This window comes from Rhopilema esculentum, chromosome 16 (genome assembly GCF_057945365.1).
Source record: "Rhopilema esculentum isolate cy_ngs chromosome 16, ASM5794536v1, whole genome shotgun sequence".
NCBI classification, from domain to species: Eukaryota; Metazoa; Cnidaria; class Scyphozoa; order Rhizostomeae; family Rhizostomatidae; genus Rhopilema; species Rhopilema esculentum.
In genome coordinates, this window is record NC_142830.1 from 14,623,832 (window position 1) to 14,633,546 (window position 9,715).

Sequence of the window (9,715 nt, forward strand, 5' to 3'; positions counted from 1 at the left end):
GGAAGGAAGGATGGGTTGTAGGACAGAGTTTGTGATTTTTGCAAAAAAAACCTTTGAAAGGGTGAACACTGGAAGAGTATATGGTATTACGTGCATGTCTCAAGGGGGATTTTATAACTTATTACATCTTTCACGGTAGATAGATTTTTGAGTTTCTCAGTGTTTCTGGAAATTCCGAAGGATATTGAAAAAAGACCTGAATTGAAAAAAGAACCGAGCTTTGGAAGATACGATTTAATCCTTCTTAGAAAGCCAAAGATAACTACAAAAATTTTGAAGATCCCCACCTATAATTCTTTTTGGTTTCTTCATCGATATTTAATCTAATCAGCTCTTTTTCTTAAGCCAACCTGATAAGAAATTTTGATTTAAAGTCTATATTTATCCCACTAAACTTATTTAAACAAATAAAAAAATGATTGAAAAATAATGTTTTAAATTAAGATTCTCTGGCTATCATGTAACAAATTATCTTGATCGAGGTTGCAAATTAAATCCATTTTAGCCTGAAATTTTAACTACATTAAAGCATGCCTTGAGAATTTCCTTGATTTGCAGAACCACTGAAGTAAAAAGGACAGAGGTAAAGAGAAAACAAAAGCAGTATTTATACGTCTCTAGTACTCGGGCAATGAAAAACCTAGTCAAAGAAATTACGCCTAGAACTTATGTAGTTGGCCATAGTTCCTGAAATTTCAAGGGAGACGAAGCCATCAGTCCTTTGTTTCGAAACAATACCGTCTAAAACCAATCAGTGTTGCGGGGTCATAGCACATGCGCATTAATAGCAGTATTCGCACAGCTGTTCTGTTTGCGACCACACAACTCTTGCACTCCCCGCCAGGGCTTCAAATGATAATGCGCATGTGCAATGACCCTGAAACGGGGGCTAGTGCATGTCTTCCAGACGGGCATGATTCATCTCCCATGGAAAACATAGAAGTTCTTATTGTTAATTTTAGGAAAGACTAAACAGTGTCTTATTGAATTATATCATCAAAAGGCTATTACAAAGATGCACGAAGGAAAATTGCAATAGGAGATTATCGCGCAAATATTTTCTGTCTCTTCTAATGAAAGATTTTAAGATGCTTGGTGTCTTTTTAAAGTCGATCTGTCTAAACTTTGTCACGATAAATTTATAAAAAAGTATCAATTGTACCAAAATATCTAAAAATGATACCAGGAACAGCACAGCAAAAATTAAACAACCTCACGATCAAGAAAGTTGAGCTCTTTTTAGAGAATTTAAAAGTTAGTGAGATTTTTCGCGAAAATAGTTATCTTGCTGCTCACAGCGATTTTAAACTAAATATACTTCTATCGAGAGTTATCTGCTGTTAAGAAGAGGAAAAGCACAATAAAGTGACTCAGCGGAACACACCTTTTGTGATAAGCAAAGCTCGTAGCCAAAGTTTGTTCATCTTGTTAAAATGTCATGTCAGTACAGTTAGAATGACGAAGAAAGGTTAGAATTAACAGATGAGAGAAGATTTCTGCTCCTTGATAAAGAGTCAACCAGCAAGAGATGATCTAGAGCCTAGTGGTTTGTAATGAAAAACCACCTCGTGTAAATCTCTTGAAAGATAGAGGAGGACCTTGCCCTTGTCAAGTTAAAGCTATTTGGTTATTTTTAAAACTCTAAATATTCCTCCATGCATGAATCAGTCACACAATCATGCTTTTTCGAACTGATTGTGAATCGTCTTAGTTCGAAAGCCAAACTGCAAATCATCGTTTGCTTTTTAGAATTTTATGGAACCTACATTATTTTGTTTATAAAATACTAAGCTCAAAATTGACACTCAATTTCTTACTTTTTGTTGATTTCATTGCTAAAATGTTGTTCAGGGCTTCTTAAATACAAAGATTAAACAACCACGTTTAAGAAACACAGAAACGTAACGATGATAACATAAAACAGAACACCTAATCAGTGGCAAGGAGCTCTTGTTTCTATTTTTTGTATCAATCAAACAAGAAATGGTGCCTAATTATATAGAAATAATCATATTTACCCTATCTTTGAGAAAAGGATTTTCATGTTTGAGGGTGACAAGTACAATGGTTTCTGAACCTTTTGCTCGTCTTAGGGCTCGATTCTTTATTGACACTTCTAATAGGAAAATTAGTGCTCTTTTTTTACACATCTTCTCATAATTTTTTAACTCACTAAATTCGAACAAAATTGATCCAGTTTAAAAAGTAGATACTCATTTAGGAGCTTAAAGTCCCTGAATTTCCACTTTTCTTTGTCTCTTTGACAAGTGACAGTGTATGACCGATTAAAAAAGTTACGTTGTCTATTACTTTAAAGACGATCTGTCTCGTTGTGGATTGGTTAACGAGAACAATAGCTGGAACAATAGCCTAAACACAATTCCAGCCCTCCGCCATATTTTTCACAATGCGATAAATTAAAGGGGGACTTGAAACAATAAAAAATCCCTTTGTTCTTATAATCAATCAACGTCGTGACAGATTGCCTTTAAAATAAAGATTCATTTTATTGCAAGATACTTCTGGGGATCCTTCTTTTGTCATTTGTTTTATCTTTTGTATCGGTTTGGTATTTAGAAAACAATAAAGCATACATGCAAAGAATTCTTTTTCCGCAAGGAGAGTGTATTACTTCGGAAACAGATATCACTGTAGAAATTCAAAGCGAAAGTCTTAAAGACTGGTGTATGCAAACATTACAACAACTTTAAACGTTTCTTTATTTGGTTTTTCAATAAAATTTGAAAAGATTCTTAAGAAAGAGAAAGCAATCGTTTTTGAAATAGGGTGTTGTTTCTGAGATTTCGCTCTAAAGTTTTACAACGAAGCAAGGATTTGTGACAACAATATCAAAATAGCAATCTAGAACGCCCTTTTGTTGTGACATGGCGGTAGTTTTTGACAAGGACAGACAACGGGTTTAGTAAAAGGTACTAGAAGGGATTTTTGATGCGAAAGGCGAACAGTTTTTGCAGCTAATGTAATCGATCGAAAAGAAACTAGCAAAAGAAGTTTTTGCAGCAAATTTAATCGATACACCACAATAAGTGTAAACTTCCATCGATGAATCAGAAAGATGGCCATCCAAAAGTGATTTGTGTTTTCCAAAAAACCGATGCAGACCTGTCAGCTCTTCATGTCTTTGCCTGCATTTCCGCTATCTCTTAGTTTTAAAATTTTTTCTCTTTTCTCCATTTTCCTTTAGGAAAGGGAATACTTATGATAGAAATGATTGCAATGATTTTCTTCACGACAAAGTTTTTTGTTTGTGCTTACAAATTAACAAAAGCATTATGAAGAAGTTTCTGATTAAAGTTTTGTCATTAAATTCACCAAGCACAACGTTTTACGGGTCACTCATAAAATCAAAAAATTCAGGTGATCTTCATATTTTTTTGCAAAGTATCCCAAAGTTTTATAAAGAAAAAAATCTAAATTGAAAATTATCCCCGTTGGTCTGAGTTTCAGGCCCGTCACTATAAGGGGGTAGAGGGAAGGTGGCGTGCGGGGTGTGGAACCCCCTTGAAAAAAGTTCCATTGCAAAAACGACGAGTTTTTTGCCATCTAGGGGTGCTTGGTCGGCAAATTTCCAAACTTGTCGGTAATTAGGACTGGAAACCCTTATGAGCGCAATGGTGACCGGCCTGTTGAGTGTGGCAGGTACCTAAAAGGCAGGGCAGGAAAATGCCTTGATAAAACCGCACAAGTCAGTTGCAAGGCTTTACCTCCTATCCTATTTCTAAATGCATTTGAATTAAATAAAGTCTTATTCAATAGATCCTATAATCCTTAAAGAAACCAGCTCATCTTAATATCTGCGAAACAAAACAAAACAGACTCTTCGCAGGGTGGTAGTGAAAGTGGATTCTGCCCTGAGATTCCGATACCTTAAGACTTTAATACCCTGCACACAAAGCACTGTATACTCCGAAGGACTTTGAAGTAAAAGGAAGAAGCACGACAAATATTTTTGTTAAAAATAGAGGTATCTTTCCCACAGAAAAGAATTTTAGGTATTTTGTGTATTTAATGGGGAAGATCGAATACAAGGCCATTCTCATAGCACAAGGTTTCAAAACTCTCCTAATGGACGCAGTATAAAGTAAAGCGCATGCACCATGTTTATTACGATATACTAAAGTTTATAGAGCAAAGCGGATACGATTGTTTCAAAAATGGTTCTTTTGAATCGCTTGCCTTTCTGGACGGCTTAAAGTTTGCACCCGGACTAGGACGACGGTCAGTTTAGAAAACAGGCGTGCTTTGCTTGTAATCCCCGACCTCTAAGTCGTTTCTTGGCCAAGAAGCTGCATTTAAAGTATTTTGCTAACCAAAGCTGCGATTGGAGAAATCGTTCATTGTCGTAAATGATAATACTTTCAAATTGTAAGAACACAGGAAATCTTTATAACATGCGAGGGTACTTGTTTGGAAGAGCCGTTTTCAAGGACACTAAAGGGTTTTGACAAACTAGGGGTTATGACAGTAAGGATACAGCCCAAAGAAATCACTTACTCATACTAAAAAGGCTATTTGCAATTTTTGGGGGGTACAGTGGCCCTTGTGACCCTCGTGGTCCTCGTGGCCCTCGTGCCCCTCGTGCCCCTCGTGTCCCGTTCCTTGAATAGTTTAAGTCTAAAAAGTCTAAAAAGCTTAAGAATAGTTTGGATGTTACATTCTCAAAGCTCTGAAGTCCCGCTGATCATTATGTTCAAACAGGAATCGATTCCCTTTGAGACAAGAAACTAGCAACCGTTTTCTCTTGTGAATAAAACAACGGGGAAGAAAGCCTCAAGAGAATACTTTGGTTTGATTTAATATACAAGATCCTTGTCTTTGAAACTTGCAAGAAATATTTAAGATGTATGCTTTCCTTTCAATTGAACGAAAAAGGTGAATATGACTTAGATAAAAGGAAAATTGATGGTCAGGATTAGTTCGATTTATACAAGCATATATGTACCAGGTTGGTAGGAGTCAAGTTCATTAAAAGAAGGTTTCGTTCAACAACGGCCAATCGAGTTGATAATAAGCAAAATTTGTTGGCCAACCAGATTCTAAGCATAGGCCTATTATTCGTTTGGTTGTTGACTAGTTATGTCCAACGAGATATTTAACCAACGGTGTAAGTGGCATCATGGGACTCAAAAACCGGTGTAAATGGGAATTAATCGTTTAATTCGAGTTAATACCCGCGGGGAAAGTGCGCAGATTCCCCTTTTCTAGAATCGGGTGGTCCCACACGTATATCCTTAGTAGGCTGTGGATATCATGTTACCTAAGCTATTTGCTAATCACCTTGTGGTATTTTCTAGGTGGTCTTTTCCTGGCATATTTCTTCAAGTACAGTGATGCAGCTAGGGTCATGTCATATTTTGCAGCAAGACTCACGCGTTGTTTGCACGCGTTTTCCCCTCCCATCCCTGTCCCCTTGTACTCACTTCTCCTCCTGCTTATATCCCGTCATATACTTCCTTCTGCCTTCTCCTGTCTCACTTCTTCTCACACAGTCATTCGATTGTGTGACAGGTGTATCAGTCTGATTATCGGGGTAAAAAACTGAGGCAGTTTTTTCCCTGGAATCAAACACCGACCATAAAATTGCGTCATTGCTCAGGCAAGACAAGGGCTGATGCACCAAAAGCCCAAAATGTTTTTCCTGAGATTAGGGTGTTGTTTATCATAACTAAGGGGCCCCCGCGATGGAATTAACGAGTGATATGTAACGTGACATCAGATATGAGACAAATTTGTACGCGAAAAAATTGTTTACATCTGTCCTTAAATTTATTTTTTCAAGGAGTTTAATTGGACTTATTCTGTGGTTTGAGAGATGACAGGTAAACTAATAAAAATGGGGTGGATATCTTGTGATATATGATGTCTTTTCCTGACATATGTTTTCAGGAAGAATTTCTTTCAAATCGGATTTTTGTGACACAAAATTCCTAAAAATAATTGGCGATTTGAGCAAAGTTGTTCTTTCTCGCATGGGTTTTACAAAGTTATATCTTATATCGAAACTATTTCCATTCTGTCTATAATTAGCTATCTACAACATAATTTAGGATTTGACAGAAACTGATGCCTGGCATAGATTTAACTCCTTAGTTAGAACGTAAACATACGGGAGTTCTTAAAAGAAAGTTTTAAAAAATATTCAAATGTGTCCTTACTTGACCTTTGATCTTCAAACCCGTCGCTTGCTATTGTGCTTAAGATGGATTCCGAAGTCCCATTTGCCGTCAAAATGTGTCAGCCATCCTTTATTTGCCGAAAAGTTTGGAAATTTGCCGACTAAGCACCTCTAGATGGCAAACAACTCCTCTATTTTTGCAATAAATTTTTATACCCCACACGCCCCCTCCCTCAATTATAGCTACTGGCCTGAATAAAATATATCTATTTCAAAAACTGAAGACACAAAATAACTATGTCGAAGAATCTCCTTTATCTAAAAGTGAGAATAATATCCTCTTAAATAGTTGGTTTAGTGTAGACAAAATAATGAAAAAAAATTAGAAGTCTGGGGAGAGCGGAGCATACACAGTGTGAGGGCTTCTTTGAGCTACATCTCCCGTTTAAGGTTTGCAACCACACATTTTTCTGTGCTGAAAATGCCCAATAAAGAAGCATCCTTATTGTAGATTTTTTCTGAAACTAGCCTTTGGATCATCGTGAGAGAGGGCGTCTATCTCCATTGGTATTCATTTAACCCTGAATTTTGACGCATCCACATTTTTCAGCGTTAAAAACAGCTAACTATCTAGCAATTTATTTACAAAGTTTTCTATCAAAGCACTTGATCTTTTTGTAGATTGTTAATTTACATAGATAAACCAGAAGAAATTCATTAATTAAAGGAAGGGTAATAAAATGTAACAATGGAAGTAAACAATTATTTTCTTAGGACCAGGAAAAATCCCCCTCTTTTATAATTTCATAGGTATTCAAAATATGTGTCTGGATAGAAATTTATAAACAGAACCCCGTAAGAATAATCTTGTAGAAGTTTATCTCTTATATTTAATTCTTTCTTGTCCTCTGGTTTTTTATTTTTGCCCAAAAATTTTGCTTCGAAACCAGCATTATTGTTACGTTGACGCCTGAACTTGACTGTTTTAGAATTGCAAAATTTCTCTACGGTATTTTGTCCTTATGCTTTATGCTTGAGAAGGAAATTGACCAAAATGAGTTGAAATAAGATTGAGAAAAACAATTTTGGCTTAGTGTTAGGCAGTTTTAAGCGATAGAAGGCGAAGGGTGAAAATTTTTCATCTTTTTTAAATGGATAAACGATTCTAATAACTTAGTTCAATACAGGGGGTTAAATACTTTCTAAGAAGAAACAATTTTATTAGCAAATCACATACCAAAAGCTTTTATTAGCAAATTAATTCATTTAGTTACCCTTCTACGAATTCTTAAAGAAACTCTTGACCTTTGTATTGGGTCTAGCCAATTATGATATGGATTTATCGTCTCCTTTCTCAAACACCCCTGCCCACCATTTTGTCCCACTGCGGTACCTCTGGTTCAAATAACGGAAAAACATAAAATATTTGCAATTTTCTTCTTTTTGCAAGCACAGTACTCGAACCAGAGATGACATAAACTAAATATTGGCTGATTAAACACTGCAAACACGCTGAAAGCAATATTTGTAGAGAGTTTGGGAGCTTAACGTTTTATCAAATAAAAATTAAGTATATTGAAACACAGATAAAGGAATACAGTTAAACCAAGCACAAACAGTAAGAAAAAAGTCATGTTTGCATCTAACTATGCGGCCTATTTTGAATGGGGTTTAGTTGATCTCTCGTTATCATTGCTTTTTTCAAACAGAACTCGCTCTAGAATTTCGCTGGCTAAAAATATCGTTGCTTTTTAAATAATGCAAAGAAAACCTCAAAAAGAAAAAGATTTCTCTTGCTGGGTTCTCACAAGTTATGATACCACTCAGATTTAAAAAGAACACATAAGGAAAGAAAAATTTATAGAAAATTTTAAAATAAAGAAAGGAAAGTTAGACTAGAAAGAGCAGTATATTACGCTAGTTGTTTGTGAAATGATTGACAAAACAGCGATCTAGTTTTTAAGAGTTAATATAAATATTTTAGAGTTAATGTAAGGGTAGCTACTTTTATTAACATAATTATAGTTTCTGACAAGAATTTATTTACATGCGTGAACCACATTTGAATTTTCGCAGCGATAATGAAAATTGAAACTCTTTTTTTAATACATTTGAAATTTAGACTGCGAAATTTAGAAAGCTTTGATTTTGATCTTTTTTCAAACTGCGAGAAGTGCAAAAACTTTTCCGTTCTTCGAATAAATTTCTACTCTTTCAGAAATATCTGATAAAGAAACAAAACTTTAAAGCTACCAAAGATTCGATATCTATTATTCTTCATATAACTTTTAATAACTTTGAAAACAATAATTGACTTCTTGATAGTCTACAGGAAACACAGTATTAAAGTTTAGTTTGCCTTTTAAAATTAAGAAAATAGACCTTTCAGAAGAGCCTTTCAAACATTAGATTTGGCGCAAATTCGTTAGAGCAACATTGAATGTGAGACCCACGTGGTCAGTAAGTTAGAAGGCAAATCAAGAGTTTTCACTCACCTCTTATAGCACTGACTCAATCTTGAAAGCTGTCCTTTCCACTTGGCTCCAACCGACCAAAGAGATGATCTTCCGATCTTTCCTCCTTTAATTCCAAGGCTGCAAAGCAAAATTTGTGGGATAACCGAGGCGAACTGGTAAGCTGATTGTGACGTATTTAGTCTTACAAGCCTATTGCAGTGACTTCTCTTTTGGCTGATAACAGGCGCCAATCGTTGCTATTGACAAAAGCGGGTGCATATTCTCAAAAGAAGCTTTACTTAAATATCATCCTTTCTGTTAGGCTAAAACCAGTTTTGCTTCTGATGTAAACCATAATCTTCAAACTGACGCATAAAATGTTTTCGATTTCAAAATTGTTGTAGAACAACGATACCAGGATAAAATCTTTCAGGATATAATTGGCAACAATGGTAGATATTCTGTGCCACAAAGCGGTGCTGAAGTGCAATGACAGAAAATGTGTGCACCATAAACGAATATGATGTCGGAAATCGGGCCATTTCTTCGATGAATAACTATGTCACTGTATATAGAATAAGGCTTGAAAAGAGATTTCTGAAAGCTGGGTTATTTGACTTGAGATTCCCGTTTGAAAAGATATGTTTTTCATAGATGTAGACCAAGTCAAATAGATCTGGAATTTTTTTGTTAATCTATGCACACATTTAAACTAAACAGGTTTCAAGTGAAAAACTTTCTATGATTCTCTAAATAATGTTCTTTGCCCTGCCGATCATTTTTGGTGTGTTGGTAAATCTTATGATTGAATGAGGAAACAATTAACTTTGGACGAAGGTTCCGAGTAAATGGACTTATTTGTCAGTGGATCCGAAGGTCAGCTCAAAAGGGCCAAGTCGCTGTCGCTCAATTGGGAACAGTCGCTTCAAATCTCCTGAGTATGTGATTATCATTGCTAGTGTATATGAAAAAACGCTCTTGGGAATTCAAAAAATTTCGTTCAGTTCTAGAACCAACCTACTGAAATTTGCATTAGACTGTATCACATTTAAAATGCGTTTAAACGAAATACATCGAAAAGATTTTTATATAAAATTCATGTACATTTATTGTCAATTCAAAA

General features: G+C 35.5%; 1 protein-coding gene across 1 annotated transcript in view; it reads right to left on the reverse strand.

Moving 5' to 3' along the window:
- The window catches only part of LOC135682280 (uncharacterized), a 28,541-nt gene extending 19,415 nt beyond the window's left edge, over nucleotides 1–9,126 (reverse strand). The window contains exon 1 of the mRNA XM_089113060.1: nucleotides 8,632–9,126. The gene's annotated coding sequence lies outside the window, so the exon portion shown is untranslated. The remainder of the gene's footprint in view (nucleotides 1–8,631) is intronic.
- Between the last annotated feature and the right edge of the window lie 589 nt (nucleotides 9,127–9,715).